General features: G+C 39.6%; 1 long non-coding RNA gene across 2 annotated transcripts in view; it reads left to right on the top strand.

The window, feature by feature from the left end:
- Positions 1-21,076, top strand: part of LOC144930839 (uncharacterized) — a 356,516-nt gene that overhangs the window by 276,373 nt on the left and 59,067 nt on the right. The gene's annotated exons all lie outside the window — the stretch shown is intronic.

Below are 21,076 nucleotides of genomic sequence, written 5' to 3' on the forward strand. Positions count from 1 at the left end.
TGCTGTTTGTCCACTGCCTGCCATCAATATTGCTCTAGCACCTTTCATTTCATTATGGAAACTAGGTCTAAACAAAACCGCAGACTTTTTGGGGATGTTCACAAAGTTTTGGTCACAGAAGCATGATATATTCGAGGCAGAGTACATATCTGTAGGTGCCCAGTTCTACTCAATTTACACTACTGTAACAGAAAGCATAATATGGCAAATACAGGTTTGTTTCATATACAGATCCAGCTTCATTGTCTTTCCCAGCTGCTTTTGCAGTTCTTCTTTCTATCAGGTTGGTCGCCTGGCCTTCCTCCGGTATCCTCTGTCCTCTCTCATAATCCATCCTCTGGAATTCTTTAATCCCTTCTGATGCCTTTTCCATCCCTCTAAAAAACTCTCCACCTTGTAAACCCATTGAAAGCTGCCAGGCCATCCAGCTGCTCATAAGCATCCTCTGACAATCCGTAGCTCTTCTGACCCCCACAATACTCTTTCCCTTTCCTCTACTTCAACTACCTCCTCAGCTCTTTTCCCCTTGCCCTATACAACATTCCCCTGTCCCTGGTAGCCTTCTTCACCGCTCCTCAGAACCACTCACAGCTCCTGTTAAAGTCCATATAATGATCCCCAAAGGGATCTCAGACTTCAGATGCTGAAGCTAAAGTGCACATTGTCTAATGCACTGTGGACTTTAAGAGATGAAACAGTTAGATGCTTTTGTTCCTTTGGCCCACTACTCAAATGCCAATCTGATAATTATGAACAAAAAATTAAAATGTGTTTAGTATATATCATCGTATGGAAAAAATCTTATGGAAACATTAAGCAGCCTGTTATTCTAAAGCTCTTGTAAACACTGTTTTGTAGGAACAACCTATCTGAGATTATGTAAACTCAATATTGATATTAACAAGATATACTATGCTGTTCCCAGCTAACTGAGTGGAAAGTACATTTTAAATGACAAAGAATTTGCATTTTATGTGAGCCAGTTTTCTGATTTATATACTTTCTCTTAAGTCCTGTTTTTGTTCAACATTTCACAATACTTTGTGCTTTCAAAATGTAATCAAATCTTGTCAGATTCTACCCAACCATGTTTGGCTGAATGGGAATATTAATATCAGCTATTGATATCTTTATGTTAAAATTTGATTTATTGAGCAAGCGGCACATAATCTGTGGGGGAAATACCTAGAGATAACACCTTGAGATGATTAATTGTGTTTACAATGCATTCCTGTAATTATTTACAAGAACATTTATGCATGAGTTGCTGCCCTGGTTCAAAAGAATAACTCATCAGATTGTCAAGCTTTCTGCTCTTGAGTATTCTAGTTAATTGCTATCTCTGCTAGTTGGGTCTCATAAAAACCTTCCTCCACAGAGCTGAAAGCAGAATTTCTAGATCTTAGTTCTACATGCAAAGATAACCCTGTTCATCAGTGGGAATGTCAGTTTCCCCATTCAAGAGGGAAAGCCAAAATATTTTTGGGAGCGTGAAACCTACAATAGATGGGTGTGATGTCACCAATGGAGCTTGCTGGTATCATCAGGTATAGCTTTTTTAATGGGCTAAAATGATAATGTACTAACAAACTCCATGTCAGGTACACTGCAGTTAATTTTATTGATATCAAATAACTGATCAGCCATGTGAATTTCCTACATTTAAAAAAGAATAAATAAATCCCCTCTTACATTAGCGTGTACTTTCGCATTGCATTTTCACTTGTAAGCTAGCTATCAAATGGAAGGATAGTTTGGGGAATGTGTTCCTCACAACTATCTGTGTTTATTACCAAGCTAGTAATAATTGTATAATTCAACCTTTTGGAATTAAATTTTCCCTTACAGATTCTCACACATAGACATATGCACACACAATTGCACAACCTGGTGCATTTTTTTGTTTGTTTGTTCCGTTGCCAATTTTAAGATTTAGTTAGTTCATAACTGAGTTTACTGTAGTTACAGAAGTAATATCCTGCCAGGAAATAGTTGACAATGTTTAATAATTCCTGGGGTTATTTCTGTTCCAATCCACAATCATAATTTTACAAATGTTTCTGGTGGTATTTTGCAGTACAAATCCTTCTTTGCAATTTTTTTCTTCATGTTGACAGTATATTGGTCAGAATACAAGGGAAACCAACCTATTTGCTAGTTTAATTAAAGATGCCAATAAAATCCTTAAGGTTTGCCTGGGAAGGAGCAGATTTACTTGCTGCCTTTATGCACACTGTGGGATTTAACATTTTGAGAATTGCTTTGGTGATTTTTCCCAGGAGATAAAGGAATGGATTAAGTGAAGTAGTTTCTGACTATAATTGGTCTGGTTTAGACACTTAAAAATAACTTTAAGGAATAAGAAAACACAAAACAAGTTTTGAAGTAAGGATTTAACATTTTTTTCCCTGGCTGTGTTTATTTCAGCTTTGGTATCTCGTTGTGAACTATCAAAGTGTGTTGTACACAAGGTAGTTTATATGTACTTTAGCTGCTCTGAACAGTGATCCAGGCGAAGAGGACAGATGTCTGACAGAGAAGAAACAAAAGGCCTAAATCTGAAAAAACAGTGGGGAAACAAGAAAGGGAGACAAGTGAAAAAAGGTTTTCAGTCTTTTGATGAGTTATTTGTTCTTTTCAAACAAACTAAGCCGCATGTGATTGTAAACTTTCCCAATATTTTTGACCACCCTTAATAAGCTGAGATATTCCAAAGAAAAGGCTCACACCACCTGTTGCTTAGGTGTTTCTGGCACAATACCTTTGTGGCTGGCACATTTATGCTGCTCCTTTTAGTTGGTAAATTCAATCAGTAATACACATGGGGGATTACAGAAAAGCTGTTCTGCGTATTTTCTAGTCAAACACATGGGATCTCTTTTTGCCTCCCTTTGTTTTAGGATATGATGGGCCAGCCAGTTGCGAGGAATTGCAGCCAAATGATTCATGTCATACTCATTTAACAAGACAAAGGTAGTTTTGGCACAGATCAAAACCATTAGTCGCCAAGACCAAATCTAACACCATAACCTCCTAACGCTGTCAGCTCTTATCATGCAGAGCTTATTGGGAGAAGCCATGAACAGGCATTATCTAATTCTTCATAAAAATGTAGCAGACATCTTAATAGCTTTGCCAGCTTCTGGCTAAAGAAGTTAAATCTTAACCATTAGTAAGGTGGCACATAGGTGCCTCAAAAGTTACCTCTGGGGGAAACTATAAAGACCAGAGAAGAAAGAAATTCTTACAAATAATTTTTGCTCAGAAATATATCCAGTAACATCACAAATGAAGTGTCATCAGCAATAATAAAAACTGGACTCCAATCAAATAAAATCTATCTATACACCTATATATACATCTAACATGAAACAGTAGCATATTGACAGACTTTTTATTTAAATTCTTTTTGTCTAGAAGAAGCGGGGCTAGGATGTTGGTTCCTCTGGGCCATAATTACAAAGGTATTCAGGCAGAATTCCCTAGTGGGAATTATAGAAGTGCCTAAGCAGGTTATGTGTCTAAATCACATGGAAAATAAATAAGAGTGGGAGTTAGGTGTCTAAACTACTTAGACACTTTCATCAATCTCACTAGATGCCTATCCATAGCTTTGGGTGCCTAAATACTTCTGTGAATCTGGCCCTTTGTATTTTCCACAGTCTCTTTAAGAAAGCTTCTGAATGGACAGAAAGGTAGCAAAGAGTAAAAGCAAGAATGATCAGTATTCAGATTCAGAACCCTGATGATGTGTGGCAAACTTCCTTGCCTTCCAAACTCTGTCCTCTGACACCCCAGGACAATCACTTTTGACAATGAGATAGTGGTGCAGTAGTTTTCCAAATGGCATTTGAATTTTCAGGTGTCTGGATATGTAATAAGGAGAGTTGTGCACAGACAGGTAATTCAATTTCACAGGGGATTTAGATATTCTGAAGTTTTGTTTAGTTCCTCTGAGGAACAAAAAAAGAAAAAAATATAAAATTCTCCACAAAAGATAATGTAGCCTCTGCTCCAGGACAGTCTGTCTGGCAGTCCCAGAGCAATAGATCCTGGAAGCCTTGGGGTTCTCTGGGTTCAGGGGCAGTCCGCATGGCTGCTGGCTGCCCTGGAGCTGCAGAACCTGGACTGCCGAGGAGTTGGGTAGGTGAGCTGTCAAGAAATCAGATAGGTTTCTAATGGAAACCTGCCTGGTAGGCAGGGTTCTATTGGAATGTTGATGAAATGGAGACATCTACACTAAACTTTCTGATTTCACTGAGCTGGCAAATTCTGACACAACAATGTTTCATCTGAATTTTTCCAACCAGCTCTGGTGGTAAGGCAAAAATTAAGTGGAATCATTCCCACGTACACCTAACAAAAAACCTAGACAAACTGATGCCCCAATAGAAAGACTTTTAGGATTTAAATGGACTTGTTCTCATTTATACCAGATTTGAATCTAATCCATAACAGTCCATTTTATTATTTATTTTAGTTGTGTAGTGTACATTTTTAATTTTATAAAAGTGCCTAGAGCATGTATATTAAACAAACACTTAAATAAATTAATCTGTGTAAGTAGTGATAACATTTTTAATATGAGATCCTCACAATTAGAAACATATTTAAGAAGACATGTTAAAAGGTCCTGAAATGTTCTTGAAGAAATGCCACATGTTGCTGGGGGCAATCATGAAACATTTCCATATAAAATACTGTGTAAACACATACAAAATATACATATATGCAAGCAGAGTGTTGAGTGTGTGAGTGATACAGTAGCGGGGATTATTGGCAAGTGTTAATGTTATTGAACTTAAAGGTTATCTCTTGGCCTTGACTCTTGGATCTGATATACAAATAGTGATATCTCGATCTCTATATCTCCAGAATAGTAAAAATGGATATGCAGTCTATACATTTCAAAGACTGTAGGGGTTATTTACATGCAGCACTTGATAATTATTTGCAGTAGAATTCCATTACTAGTTACAGCTGAACTGCTGGTTTAAAATATAACAATGTGAAATAAATATAAATTTCCTTAATCATACTGTATTTATTCATTTCCATATAGAAAACTGAGGAGAAAAATTCAAAAATATGAAATTTGCAGTCCATATCAGTGCTATCTCATAAGAACATAAACATCTAATTTGTGTATGCATCTATCTACCAGATACCTCTTGTGTATTTGTCCATCTAATGTCTATACATGTCTGTTTTTATAAGTATCTGTCTGTCTACCTAAGCATCTCCTACGAAAATGCCCCCATAAAATCTCCATGGACAGTACACAATATCATCAAAGATACAAGCCTATATAGATACAATTCTGGGGTAAAGTACTCTGTTTCTGGTTTGGAAATATGATAAAAGTCAGCCATTAATTCAGGGCCTGAACTAAAGTCCATTAAAGTTAATGGAAATACTCTCACTAAATTCATGGGCTTTGGATCAGGCTTTAAATGAAAAGTTGGACTAATCTCTCAAAATTAGAAGAAGCATGGCAAAACTGCACGGTCAAGAGAATAAACTGCCACACCAATAGAGATGGTTGATTTTTGTTGTTCAAAATGTCAGTGGCTTTATTTCTAAAATTAATTTTTTGCATATTTTTTCTCAATGTATTTTGATTCTTTTAGCAACAAACCAAATACTTTATGGTTTTTCTTTATTTTTTCCCTTTATCTTCCTTTGAACAGTAGAAGGGAGAGTGGAAAAAAAGGGAAAGAACAATTAGCCATTTTGAGTTCTGTGTAAGGACGGAGGCGCTTACCATTTTCCAACCAGGTCTTAAAAACAGTAGCTGAACTCTGAAGTGACAAATCATTTTTGAAGCTTGATTCTGAATGGTTCTGAGCTATATGATGAAGTCCTCTCTTACGTGAGTAGCTACAACGAAGTTATTCCAGTAATTGTATGAACAGAAAGAGTTAACTTATATAGAAGTCAAGGGCCTGACCCTGAGTGATGGTGAACACTTGCGATTCCCACTGGGAAATATGACTTTTAAGTAAATTGGAATAGGAGGTGCTCAAAACTTTACAGGATCACACACTTGAACTCTCTATTCTGCATTTACTGGACCAAAGCATTTATAACCATTCTGGCAAGGGAAACTAGATAGTGCTCTCATTCACTGGATCAGGCTTCCTCCTCTTGCATAGTAAAGTTATTTGAATCACAAGCAAAATATTTTTGATCTTAATCTAGCTAATAATGGACATTTGTCCACACCATACAACTACATCACCCTTTTCTCCCAAATAAGGTGAAGAATAAGTAAATTGTATCAAGCAAGCTTTCATGTTGCCTACTTGCATTATGTTCTCGCTGAGTGACATCAGGGTGTAACTTTCACTACAGATTCACAATCCAAAGTCCATTGATATCAGTGGAGAGACTCCCATTGTAAGGCCCGCCAGTCTAGAACCCCAGCCTGCCAGACAGTTGGCACCTCCAGGCTGCCACGCAGCAGCAGCCGTAACCAGCTTGTGCTCCACTGCTCATGACCCACTGTGGACACAGACTCTGAGAAATCCCGCCTCAAGGGGTTTGACCGGCAGCAGCCTTATGACTCCCTGTCCTACATAAATGCAAGGGGTGTTCCAGGAAATGTCCAGGCAACAGTGCAGATTTCCTGTAGCTGGCATAACCATTCCTGCTCTCGAACTCCTGGCTTTGACCTTGGCTTGATTTGAACTTCACTCCTCATCTGAACCCTGAAACCTGACTCACTCTGACCCTTGGCATTAACCCTGGCCTGGAACCTGACTATGAACTCCACTGCTACTCCCAGCCTCAGGGTTGACCCTGCTCTGAGCCTTGGTCGTGACCATCCTTGTTAGAATCCTGACACCCATTGATTTCAAGGAGTTTTGGATTAGGTCCCAAGTGCCTACATTTTTTGCATGTGTCTGTGTGTGAAAAAGGAGGCTAGTGCTGGACAGGTCTGTACAGCATATACAAGATAAACTAGTGCTAATTCATATCTGATGAGCCGTGTGGTGTTCTCTCTTCACCCATCTGATGTATCTGTGCTGACTGCAAGATAGCCATTGGTATATACTGTACTGGGTATTTACACATGGGCTTGGCAGACATATAAACCCAGGGTTTAGAATCAAAAGGGTACTTCTGCAGTAGCGCTGTCAAAAACCATGGCCCTCAAGCTGTCTGCAGATTCCATAATATGAAAAACAGTCAGGAGAAATGAATCTATGTTGACAGTATTGTTTGATCTAAATTTCAAAGGGAAAATTGAAACCATGCTTGGGGTGCATGGAGGGTCTGTAAACAAAATTATCCACACCATGCCATCTTCCTCCAGATCCCCTCCTCTTGCTGCCATTTGAGATTATGAAGCAATGCAGTAAATTAGACGACTCAGTAAACGAGTTATCTAATTTAAAATATGAATGAGTTTCTTGAGGGGGAGGGGAGGGAGAACAATTGGAAATCAGGGACTGTGGCCACCCTATCTGTTGTCCAAAGTGGGAGTCCCAATATCACGCTAATCCTTGCTTGTAGGAAGCAGTAGAGGAGTGTGGCTTCTTTAAAGCTAATGGTCACAGTAAAGAGACAGAATAATTCTCTCTCTCTGATACAGCAGCCAAATACTTGCAGACTAACCACAATGTACAAGCACAGGAAGGCCATGTATTCTGTAAAGAGAAGAGGAGGAGGACAGCATATCTGTGATGCTCTACAGTTAGCATTTTACTTAGGGTGACCAGATAGCAAGTGTGAAAAATCAGGACGGGGGTGAGAGGTAATAGGTTACTATGTAAGAAAAAGTTCCAAAAATCAGGACTGTCCCTATAAAACTGGGACATCTGGTCACCCTAATTTTACTAAATGTAGTGTGTGCTCAAATTCTGTTACTGGCATATGAAAAGACTGAGCATGCAAAAAGCTATGTGCAAATTTGGAGCCAGATTTTGAAAAAATGGCCCACTATGTATCATATACATCATTGTGCATATTGAAGCTGCCAGCCCCTTCCTTGGGAAAACCATCTCCAGAAGACAGCAGCAAATGAGAGCTTCCCCTTCACTCATATTCACTTAAATGAAGTATGAGCTTCCAAAATTAAACTTTCTTCATTTCAGCAGGTGTGAATACCCAGTCATCCCAGCAAGGTGTTAACTTCCACAAGTTAAGCCTGGGAGCTGCTTCAGTTGTACCCCCTTCCCTCCTCACAATCCTCTGGCTACAGCCCAGGTAATTTTGAATTTTGAAGGCCCTGTGTACTCTGCATTTTTTTGAACCAGTGTAGGTACATCAATGCTATCTAATGAGTTACTTAATTTAAAAAATGAATGTGTTCCTGGCCAGGGGTGGAGGGGAGAGAGAACAACTGGAAACAAGAGACTGTTGCCACTCTAGCTGTTGTCCAAAGTGGAAGTGCCAATATCATGCTGATACTTGCTTGTAAGAAGCAATAGAGGAGCTTGGTATGTAGCTACCCCAGCACTGCAAATTGCTATGGAAATGAGCTGCAGCAGTAAGATGGGGTTTGAACCAGCACAGCTTCCTTCAAGAAGTTTCAGGACAGGTCACACCAGTGCAGTGTGTCTACGTTAAGTGTTTGCACCAGCTAACCACATTGATGTAGTTACACCAGTGCAAATCTCCTTCATCTAGATGAGCTCTAATTCACTCCACAGAGTATAAAGAGAAGTTGTCTTTAAACTGGTTCACCACGTTTTTTTAAGTTTGCCCATTGTGGAAAAACCTGCAAATACCAGGCAAATAAATATAGTGGATTCACTTTCTGGTATATAAATGGAATTTTTTTTCAAGGAAACAAGCTCATTTGTTTGAATCAGCCACCTGCTATATCTTGCCTTTGGGATGGGGAATGTCATTTATTTTATGTTTGTATGGCCCCCTACATAACAGGGCCCCAAACTGTCTGAGGCCTCCACGTGCTACCACAGCAGTGGTGGGCAACCTGCGGCCCGCGGAACACACGGGGTCCAGCAGGGTAATCTCCTGGCGGGCTGCCAGACAGTTTGTTTACATTTGCACAGCTGCCCACAGCTCCCAGTGGCCATGGTTCACTGTTCCCGGACAATGGGAGCAGTGGGAAGCAGTACGGGCTGGAGGGATGTGCTGGCCACCACTTCCCACAGCTCCCATTGTCCAGAAACGGCGAACCGCAGCCACTGGGAGCTGCAGGCAGCCATGCAAATGTAAACAAACTGTCTGGCGGTCTGCCAGCGGATTAGCCTGACTGCCCACACGCAGCCTGTGGGCCACAGGTTGCCCACTACTGTACTACAGTATAAATTCAAAAAAACCCTGAAGTTTATGGCATGCTTTTGTAACCAATTAAAATTGCTAACCCAGTTTGTCAAATGATTCACTGCTACTTTGACACATCAGCTAAAGTGAGGACGGACCTCTCCACATAACTTCAAACTAATGTACCTCAGTAGTAGGAGGGGCCTTGCTCATATGGATGTGAGGCCAGCATGCTCTATAAAGAGTAGAACGGCATGCAAATTGGAATTTCCACCCTCTAGAACATTCCAGTATTTCAAAATTTGTTTCTGCCCCAAATTGGGATGAAAAGTTGAAGTATCAAAATTTTTCCCGGAATGTAAAGTTCAGAAAAATTTCCATCAGGAAATGTCAAAACGTTTTGTTTTGGAACTCCTGAATCTAGACATTTTGTTTCACTGCCTTGAACTGAACCAAATGTTTTGTTTCAAGTCAGTTTGACAAACTGCCCAAGATGCCTCGCTATATAGTCAGAGGGGACACCACAATGTATTACGGAGGATATCGTGTGATCCAGGAGCCTGGCCCGCGGGGGAGAATTGGGGCATGAATCACCTGACCTACAACCCCCATGGCAACATAAGCTGATGCAGTTTAATGTCAAAACAAAACATTTCATTTTGATTTTCCCAGTGGGAAATTGGAAAATGTTGGTGACACTGATGTTTTTCCGCACAGAAAATTTTGGTTTTACGTAAACTGCGTTTTCCATTGAAAAAACATTTTCGTAGAAAATTCCCAACCAGCTCTTATAAAGAGCTCTAGAGCTCCTGAATGACAGCTCGTTGCTCTTTGGCAGAACATGTACTTGTGCTAAAACAGTTTATTAATAGCACCTCATCAAAATTAGCAACATTTAAATAACTAAAACTGACAAAGTTTTGTCAGCTCAAACAGCATGCATGAGAAAACATGCGGTTGATATTGTGACAGTTATTGAAAGGCTGCAATCAGTATCAATGGCAAAGGGATACAGTGATGTTCCTTGTGTTGCAATATGTCTAGTAATGTGAGGTTTCTGTATCATATTGACATGGAGAGAGAGGGGCAGGAAGAGCTGCCAGTGAACTTATCCTTCAGTGTCTCCAGCCATGAGTCCTTATCACCTGCCATCAATTCCCTTCACCTCCAATCTGCTAGTATTCTGTCCTCGGATCCCTAAAAAGCTATATTGACCAAGCTGAGACTAAATATGTATGTTGGGTGTTTGTTTTTATATTCATTCCCCTAATGCTTTGTTCCATTTGTTAATGAAGAAAGTCAACTTATCACTGGTCACAAGCTCCCAAATGGAAGAAATCCAGTTGGACTCTGCAGAGTGATAACAGTTGCTGTATACCGGCAGTGACACTAAGTCCTGGGCTAAGAGTGGAAGAATTGTGTGATTTCCCCCTAGAGACAGGCAAGGGCAAGAGGCCTGACACCTGAGGGAGTGCAGTCAGATGGACCAAAAAGGGGAGTAGATGTGCTGCAAGCCTTGTAACCATGACAGCTTCCATAACGGTGAAATGCACCCCAGTAAAGAGGGCCTGCATATGAGTTAAATCCTTTAAGCCATCACTGTTGGTCATTAAGGAAGTATGATATCTTATGTGGACCCTCTCCACCCAAAATGAGGTGAAATCCTGGCCCCATTGAAGTCAATGGCAAAACTCCCATTGACTTCAGTGGGGCCAGGATTTCACCTTTTAACTTCAAATGGTGGAGAATCAAAGCTTCTGGTTGTTCATCTTATCACTGTGCCATCTTGTTGGTGCTGGGGAGTCTCTCTATATATTTTGTTTATGTTCAGCTGACATCAGCTGAGCACAACATACAGAAATTACAAAAACATGCTGTGTATCCAATAACTTCCTATAATTTTAAAGCCTATCTGGTCACCTTGGCTTTACAGATGACATTATCTGGCTTCAGCACAATGCACTCAGCTGTTTGAAACTCATTCCACGGGCCAAATGACTTATCTATCAGTACAGCAGAGATGAAATAGACATTACCTCCCTGTAAACACAACAAGAATAAAGAGATGTTTTAAGACTAATGGGAGGCTACTTTTGTTTTTTTCACTGTACGCAAAGACTGTTGCACTTACAATATCACCAGTCTATATTTTTTTCATATTTATTGACTTGAGACTCTCCTATCTGTACTATCATTGAACTTAGTGAGACTACTTGCATGTATAATGTTACTGATGTGCCTAAGTGTTTGCTAGATTGAGGCCATAGTGCGGACTGCAGCCAGCTGCTGCTGTCAGGGCCATTGACTCTGGTGGCTATCGTGGTTCTTGATGATAATTATAAAGATTATTAACTATCTATATTGCAGTAGCACCTAGAGGCCTCATTCAGGTCAGGGACCCATTGTGGTAGGCACTCTCTATATATAGTGAATTATAGTCCCTAACCCAATGCGACTATAATCCATAATCCAATCTATTACAAAATGGTAGTTAATTTTTCTACAGTAAGTCACCAGTGAAAACATTTCCGAAACTTTAAAAGTCTCATAAAGATGAATACACAGGCAAAGGGCCTTGTACTGCTCTCAATTCATGTGTAAACTCTCTTTGATATCTATTGAAGTTCCTCAACATATCAAATTACTTTCAACTACCTGAGAGGTGGTTTCAGAGAGGATGGTTCTAGACTATTCTCAGTGGTGGAAGAGGACAGGACAAGGAGTAATGGTCTAAAGTTGCAGTGGGGGAGGTTTAGGTTGGATATTAGGAAAAACTTTTTCACTAGGAGGGTGGTGAAACACTGGAATGCGTTGCCTAGGGAGGTGGTAGAATCTCCTTCCTTAGAAGTTTTTAAGGTCAGGCTTGACAAAGCCCTGGCTGGGATGATTTAATTGGGGATGGGTCCTGCTTTTGAGCAGGGGGTTGGACTAGATGACCTCCTGAGGTCCCTTCCAACCCTGATATTCTATGATTCTATGATTCTATGAAAGGCATATCATCTGGCCCTGTGTGGTGATTTCCGTTGTTGTTGTTTTATGGCAGGGCTGTATTGCTGTAAATCAAGGTCACAGCCTTCGAGTCATAAACACTAGAAAGCAATACATTGAACCACCCCTAGAGGCAACATTTTTAATTAGGTGCAAAGCAAAGCAGGAACCAGCCCACACAGAATTTAAGGCCAAAAGAGACCACTAGCTCATCTAGTCTGACTTCTTGGGTATCACAGGCCACTTCTCCACATGTTTGTGGTTACATGAACATATAAGTAAAATAAATTGCAAGAATTCCTGATTTTTTTGCCAATCTAATGTGTAACACAATAGCTAACCTCAAGGAAGCCCCTACATTGAAAGGGAGAAAGAAGCACTATGGCAAAACACCAAGTTCCACAAGTGCTGCACTGACATAAAATGTCGGAGAACTAGCCTAAATAACAGCTAGGCAAAATGAGTCATGAGCTATGAAAACATTCCCGAGGCTCCAACAACGAGAAGGAATTTTGGATGGGTAGCATGGCTCAGTCAAACAGTTAACCTTTGCCAGATCAATTTATTGCAGGTTAGACAAACACCTGTCAGGGGTAGTCTAGATCAGTGGTGGGCAACCTGCGGACTGCAGACCACTCACGGCCCGTCACAGTAATCTACTGATGGGCCGCCAGACAGTTTGTTTACATTTGCACAGCTGCCTGGAGCTCCCAGTGGCCGCAATTTGCCAATCCCAGCCAATGGGACCTGCAGGAAGAGGCATGGGCCTATATAATACTTAGTTACATTGGTCTAGATAATACTTAGTTCTGCCATGAGTGCAGGGGACTGGACTAGATGACCTCTCGCGGTCCCTTACAGTTCCATGATTCCATTCTGGTGAGCCTCGGAATTGGCAGCAGAAAATACCCCTATGGAGAATCTTTGATTTTGAAATGCGAAGAACCATTTAGGCCTTGTTTACACTTGTTGCAGCGTGTGGGGTACGTATAGCTACATGCTGCAATGAAAACCTGTGGTGTGATGCTACATGCATCAGTGAAAGGCACATGGAGCTGCTGGAGCCTTTCCCCACTGCATCTCCCTGCCAGAGCCATTCCCTGCGGCCAGAGCCTTTCTCTGAAGGCAGCAGAACACTACATTGCTAAAAATAGCAGTGTAGACATGGGAGGTTCTGCTTGAGTATGTAGAGAGCTGTGTAGGGTATATACCCTAAGGCTCTGAAATGTCTTTACTCACATAAGATGTGCCTCGCCCTCTGCACTGCTACTTATACCCATGCTAGTGGGGCCATGCAATGTATATACTCTACCCGGCTCCATAAGTGTAGACTTAGTCATGAAGTATGTGTAGTGTAGGAATGAACCTGGGGAGAGAAGGTGGTCCTGTGATTGAAGCACAAGATTGAGACACGTGAAATGTGTTCTATTACAGCTATACCACATCCGTGTGTGATCTTGGACCTGTCACTTCACCCTTCTAGGCCTCGTCTGTGAAACTGGAACAATAAAAGAGGGATGTTGTGAGGCTTTACTCACTGATATTTGTAAGGTGCTTTGAGAAGTGCCATGTCTGTATTTAAATATCCTTTTATATTTGCTGAATATTAGTACCGACAATAGCAAAACAAAGTGCACTGACAGACCATGTCTTACATTCAAAGAGAATGGGGGTGATCATCTCAGTGAAGGTTAATTTAAATCTCCTCTCAGAGGGGAGTCAGAGCCCCTAAGATCTGATTTAGAAGCCTCAGACCTTGAGCTCATGGCATCCTTTAAACAGTCAATTATAAGAACTGTCAATATCTACACAATGAAAGAATTTAGAAAAACCCAGAATGAAATTTTTGAAGATCTTACTTACAAAAGGTCAGATTTAGAACATCCAAAGAGACTAAAGAGCGTGCAGTATTTTTAAGAAAAGGCGTCTTAGACACAAAGAACTTAGTGGTGTCAGAGACACCTTTTAAATCTCCAGTTAACATGAAATTGAATCTTTATCATTGTTCTCTTTGTGGCCTAATGGAATTTGAATATGCAGGTTAAGAGATGCACATGTGCTCTCTAACATTCAGCCCTAAGTGAGTAATGAATAGTTTGATTTTCAGAAGTAGATTTGTTAGTCCTATTAGGCAATTCAGACTAAAATCTTATCAGATTACAGTAGCAAAAAGGATAAAACCACATTAGAGAGACAAGGTGGTAAAGAATGAGACTGACACAGACTCTTGAAGGACTGGCTCTGCTTCTCTTGATGGAATTGCCCATTCCACTCACTGTAGTGCACATAGGAGGCATGAATAGGAAACATGGAATAGGTTTGGGGCATCCCTATGTCCTGACGATCCCAGATACCAGAATGGCTCTTTGGGGTCATATGCAGCAAGTACAACCAAGAACAGCCCTTAGGCTGCTTTAATTTGTACCACGAGGAATGACCTGGTGCTAATCAGCCCATGATCTTGGGAGCACAAATGTGGTTTAAGTTGCACTACGTTTTCTTTGATTAAATCTCAGGCTCTGTGTCTTAGACTTTAGTCTCAACTCTGCCACAGAGTTCAGGTGTGAGCTCTACAAGTTATTTAGGTCAAGACACCTAAATCCATACTAGACACCTAAAGCAGTGGCTTGGTTTTTCAAAGGTGTTGGGCAATCAGACATCAGTACGTGCTGTTCGTGCCCAACAGCTTGAAAAATCAAGCTACTGATACGAATTCCTAAATACCAAATTAGATGCTTAATTTTGAACACCCACGTATCAATATTCTTTGCTTGTTTCCTCATTTCTAAAGTGGACTTGATAATGGGCCTATCTCATAGCAGTGGGTGATTTTCAATTCCTTAATGTATGTACTGTGTTTTTAGGTGCTATAGAAGTGCAAATTATAATAATTATTGACAGTGGCTACACACCATGTTCTTTTTGTTTATGTAAAATAATTGTGTGTAGCAGTGATCCTTCCCGCCCCTCAGTCTGCCCTCTCTCCGTCTGGCTATTGTTTGGTTAACTAGCAAATACTAGCTGAGACACCTGTGTACCACATAAAGACAGCTGCATTGTATGTATGTGCCAGTGCTGATCTATCACATGAAGTTGGTTAGGGTTACCTGAGCTGTGTAGGGGGACTCTATTGGAGACATAATCCATCACACAGTTAAAAGAACATTTATGTTCTTTTGAATTTATTCCTTTGACCTCATCTCCTTTTGTTTCCATATTATTTTTTTTTCTGTCCCGCTGCAGCAGTGCTGCTGAGTGAAAATAAGAGACAGCTTGGTGCAGTCCAAAGTAATCAGTTTCATGTTAAGATACAGATGACCCAAAACTGATTTGTGTATGGTGTTGGGGTGTAGAGGGAGGCACCCAAGTGAGCTGTACACTAATTTAGCAGCAAAGGCTGGATTGCAATCTGTCTAGGATGGAACATAATAAATCCTGCATCTTGGCAGGGGGTTAGACCTTGCGGCCCCTACTAACCCTGTGTTTCTATGATTCTAGATCATCCAGTCTATCTTGCTAGGGCAAGTTTGTTTCCTCTTGAATATTTATTAGTGTTTTTAAAGTCTACTTTTAATTATTCTAGGTGATGAAACTTTCCTTACACTCCAAAAGATCTCACTTGTTGTGGAGTTTTTCCTTATATTCACCAGACATTTTCCCTTATTGAATTTAATTCCATTATTTGTAATTTTATCTCATTTTTCTATCTTAAATCATTCCTCTCCCTTCTTTGTATTATATACAAGTGTTTCAAGTATTTGTAACATCTACTTTCATCACTTAGACAATTAATACATACTTAAGTAATTTGTTTTTTCCTCAAAAATCAATACTCCAGCCCCCAAATCATGTTTCTTGTTTCCTGGTAAGCTTCCTACAATTTCTCACTATTTGTCTGGTAATTAGATGTCTAGAACTAAACAATATATTCCAGGTGCTGTTTTATCAGACCTTTATAGAGAAGGATTATTTCCTCTCTACTTTGTGATATGATGCTTCTGTGTACGCAGCCAAAAATTGTTTTTGTCTTTTTTGTTGCCACATTTAATTGCTAATTTACCATGTGTGATTTATGAGCTTTCCTTTCTTTGACATTACTGCTTTCCAGTAATGTTCCAATGAATTCCTGGTAAGGAATGCCAGTGCATGAAGCAATCAAACCTATTTTCAAATATTTCTAGTGGGCATGTTGTAGAATTTTCTCTACATACACTACATGATATTGCTGTGCTCATCAATGTGTTTCTACTACCTTTACCCAGAACAGCCCACAAGTTGTTCACATCCCTGCAGCACACACAAAGAGGGAAATTTCTGAGTTGCCTAGCTCTGTGGCTCTTCCTTCAGCAGCAACTCTGTGCTGAACAAAGAAACAACACTTTAAAGGAGTGACCTCCTTCTATTACATGGCAAAAAAGAATAAATTTACCCTCCTACAGACAGACAAGAATAGGTGATTTACAGGATACGCCTACTGGAGAGAATCAAGATGAGATTTTAATCTGTTGTATTGGCAAATAGCATAACTACTTTAAAAATATTATTTATGAACATCTGAACCCTCTGAACTTTAAGTGCCTTCTGGTTAGTATGCCAAATTATATCTTCCTGAAGTACCAACTCTTACTGTGGCCTCAACAGTGTGTGTACAGAACCAGAACATCACAGCTGCCCTCCTTTCCTGTGTTTCTTCTCTCGTCCAGGTCTGTTCTCTTCACTAGTCTTCAAACAAGTGTCCAGAGTATCAACAGACTGAGCTTTATAGCATTAACCTGAAAGCTGAAGAAATCTTACACCATAATATGAATGGGACTATTTGCTGGTGCCTGATACAAAGCTCATTCAAATAAATGGGAGTCTATCCACTGACTTCAGTAAGTTTGGATCAGTATCTAAAAGAGCAAAGACTTGTTCCTAACAATGACACTTGAACCGGGATGTAAGCCTATTAACCAAACTCTCTTGGTAATTTTATTTATAGTATCTAATTTATCAGTATACATAGTGCCTTGGTGCTTAAAGAAGATAACTTCATAACTGAAGACTCTATAAGGACAATGAATTATTGTTGTCATACCTAATACTTATTGTTAATGTGTGTTAAAATGCTATAAATGCAGCTAATTTATTTAATGTCAGTGCAAACACCTGGAGAAGTCCTATGAGTATTGGCTGTAATAGTCTGCCAAGAGAAACAAGCCTCCTGTCAGGTAAAAGAGAGATGGTGTCCTGAATGCAAGAAAAGGCACTAAGACCAAGTAGGGCATCTGGAGTGGAATGTGGTGAGGTGGGCTTAGAAGACACTTAGTGGTGGGAATGTGAGAGGCAGAAAGACTTTCATTTAATTCCACCTAACAAAAATCTAAATTGACGGTTTTTACTAAATTTACCAGTTATCTAATTCAAAATTTCCACCAGTTTTAGTTTTTCACATCAGAATCCAGATTGACAGGCAGAACCAGGATTTGAAGTTGAAGTTGTCTTGAAATACAGGAAACGTTATTTTCCCTGGGAAATAGCAAGTTGTCATCAATCAACAAAACTACTTGCTGTGGATTGACTCAGCCATACAAGTTTGCAGTATAAGCCTTCAGATGGAACTGAGTGCTGTCTCAGGACAAGGGTCCAAATTGTAGGAACAGTGCTTAAACTGCCGATTTATGTCTTCTCTAATAAAATGTTTTCATCTGCTATGGACAGGATGAAATATTCCTTTTTATCTTATTTTTAATATGATTTAAATTCTATAAAGACAACAGGAATTTGCTGAAAGCTTACTTTTTTAAAAGTCTGATTAAAATGTGTTTGTTTAATCATCTTGATGTCTGTTCAGACAAGCATCAGCATGGTGACAAACATGATTATTCATAAACATTTTAGAGTTGTCTATTTCTGTTTTCCTTTTCTTCCAGTCAGGTTGGTTTGTTTGATATCCTGTATGGTTATTCTGTAAACTTTGGGTATTTCTACCTTTGCATATGGAGATTTGATTTTTCTATGTGTGATTTTGTTTTGGAAGTTGTCACTAAAAATTCCTATTTAAAAAAAACAAATTGCACCAATTTTATAATTGACTTTTATTTGAAGAAAATACCATTTCAAGTGTTTAAATATTAAAGTATCCAATAACAAGGAATTTCCCCTCAGGCATGACACAACCCTGCTGAAACAATTGTCTTTGGAAAATGAATTGACTTTAAAATAATATGAACTGTACTTACAAAATTGTCCTCTGTTCAGTAAGTCACTGTTTTCCAGTCTGACTGATCATTTTATTTAAAAGCCCATACAGAATTGACCAGGTGAACACTCATCACTAATTTTTGGGCCTGTCTCTCTTTTGGCTTCCCCGGGTTTGGATGAGGCCCCAAAACAATAAGATTGTTGCAGTCAATGTAAATACTACAGTTTTCCCTAATTGCCAACATCAGTTTTGTTTGGCTTGTTTGTAATTTGCAAAAGAACTTGTGAGACCAAAACTTCAAATCCTAGGCTATATATTACCCCACTACTGATGGTGTCAGATAAGAAATTATACAAATCCAAAGCTGTGGATGGTCAGCCATTCGGATACAGTACTTCTTCCGTTCCCCTCCCATTCCATGTTGTCTCTCTCTCTCTGCTCTACTCCGTTGCATTCTGTTCTGTGTGTGGGTCCTGCCAGGTGAAGCTGACTCTGACACTAGTTGCTAGTTCACAAGAGACCTGGATTCCAGCAATAGGTGTGTGCAAAATGTTTGCAGCTAATCTCTTTGCCACATGAAAATTGGCCTGGTTTCGGGTTCTGCTGCATACCTGAAATATAGCAGGAACAATGAAAAAAGTTTGCTAAAGGTTTGCAGACATTTAGAGAAAATGTGGGCTCATTTTCAAATAAACAAGGGCCTGAGTCTGAACAAAATTGGGCACCTCTATGGCTTTCCAGAATGCAGAATTCTATTGAATGCAGAATGTAATCAGATCCTAAAGTAATAAATAAAAGAATATATCAGCTGCAAGTCTGCAACAAATTTGTTTATTACAATTTCTTCAGCAGAGAGATTTACCTAGGAGAAAAACAACATAAGTGGCTATATTTTTCAGTCAAAAAAAAATATAGTCTCAGAATCTCTAAAAGTCCATAAGCATTGTAAGTTAGGTTGTAGTGTCAACTCTCACGGATGATTATGTATCCCAAAATCTCAAATTTTAAAAGGAGTGTAGTGTGTCATTGGTAAATGTGATTTTAATATATGATTAAGAGCAAAGTACTGTAACATATCTGGGCAAGTGTCTAATTAGACATCTGTTACGCAGTTTTGGACAATACTTCAGCTAAACCAGCTGAGATAGGTGTGACTGAATATCATGATGAGCAAACTATTAATTCTTCCAGCATAATTACTGAGGCAGATCTAAAGCCAAACATTGGGGATGGTCACATGTTTTTTTTGGTCAAAGAAGCCAGAAAGTAGGCTGTAGTGTGAAAGTTATACAAAGACTTAGGAAATACACATTGATTATTAACTGCATACTCTGGTCTTAATCAATACAGCTAATGGAGTTCTTGCATATCATTTCAAAATGATGATGAATGTTGTAAAATTAGATCTTTTGGACCTTGGTTCTTCTGTCTTAAAGATGCTATTTTGGTTCAAATCTTGGTGATGATTTTGTGAGAAAGTGGTTTTATGGTTAAAGGTATTTTCTGGAACATACAATGGATATATTGAGAGCTTCTTACCAATAAGATTTTATGAGTATACCCAAGATTTGGTTGTGTTGGAATAAGATGAATGTTGATGGATAAATATACCAGTACCCCATAGTTAAATAAAGGTCTAGATATAAAAGCACCTTCCTTATCTCTAGCTCACTAGATATGTATGGTATGTCAGTATTCAGCAATTCTCTTCAGGAAGGAAGACAAGGGTTGGACTGTTGGATTTCTCATTGTATGGGCTAGATCATTACTAGCTCCATATGCCTGTGCAACGGAGTGGAGGGCACACTTTGTACAGGCTCCCTGTACCATAGGTTGAAGTGGGGAAGGGGAAGAAGACTGCAAAGCTGCTACTCTCCTGCCCTTGCACAGATGGGGGGCAGGGGAGGGCAACATAGTTGCACCAGTTACACCATGGGATGTGAGCTGCCCTGGGCACAGGCCCAGCACAATTTGCTTCCTCCCCACAGCAACAGGGAGATCAGGAGGAAGATAGATTCTGAATCAATCTGCTTCCCGTGCTGTGCTGGAGCAGGACATCAATGTTCTGCCCCAGCTCAAGTCAGATTGCAAAAGGACAACTGAGCCCTAATGGTTTAGCCTACAAAGGCTAAACTGGTGTCAATCTGGTCAAACCGGTTTTTATGCTACCTGCCGAATCCAAACATTATTTTCTTGATCTAATCAACTTGTTTTAGGATTTACTATGTGATTTTTTTTTAACAGTAACAGTCTTTATCACACAAAAACACTTGATCTTTTCTGTGCTTGGCTTCCCCCCCCCCCCCCCCCCCCCGTGCTGGTATATTTTCAAACCAATCATTTTGTGGATTTTTTTCTAACATTATAGCTTCCTCTTCTCCCCTCCCCCCCCCAAAAAAAAGATGCCATTTACATTAGTTGGAGAACAGTGCTGCCTACAAGAATGTGAAAATAGATTTCATTTAATTAATGATCTGGAAACAGGGAGACATTACATAGTAAATGAGGTTTATATATGATAATGTTGGATTTGTCATGTAAAAGATTGCTTCTTTTCAGCTCTCTGAAAGGACTAAATTTTGCTTTTGTACAGCTTGTACAATGCTAATAAAAAGAGAACACTCTATGGAAAGTATAACAATAAATGAAATCTATAATTCTAATGGG

The sequence above is a fragment of the Lepidochelys kempii genome, chromosome 9 (genome assembly GCF_965140285.1).
Source record: "Lepidochelys kempii isolate rLepKem1 chromosome 9, rLepKem1.hap1, whole genome shotgun sequence".
Lineage (NCBI taxonomy): Eukaryota > Metazoa > Chordata > Testudines > Cheloniidae > Lepidochelys > Lepidochelys kempii.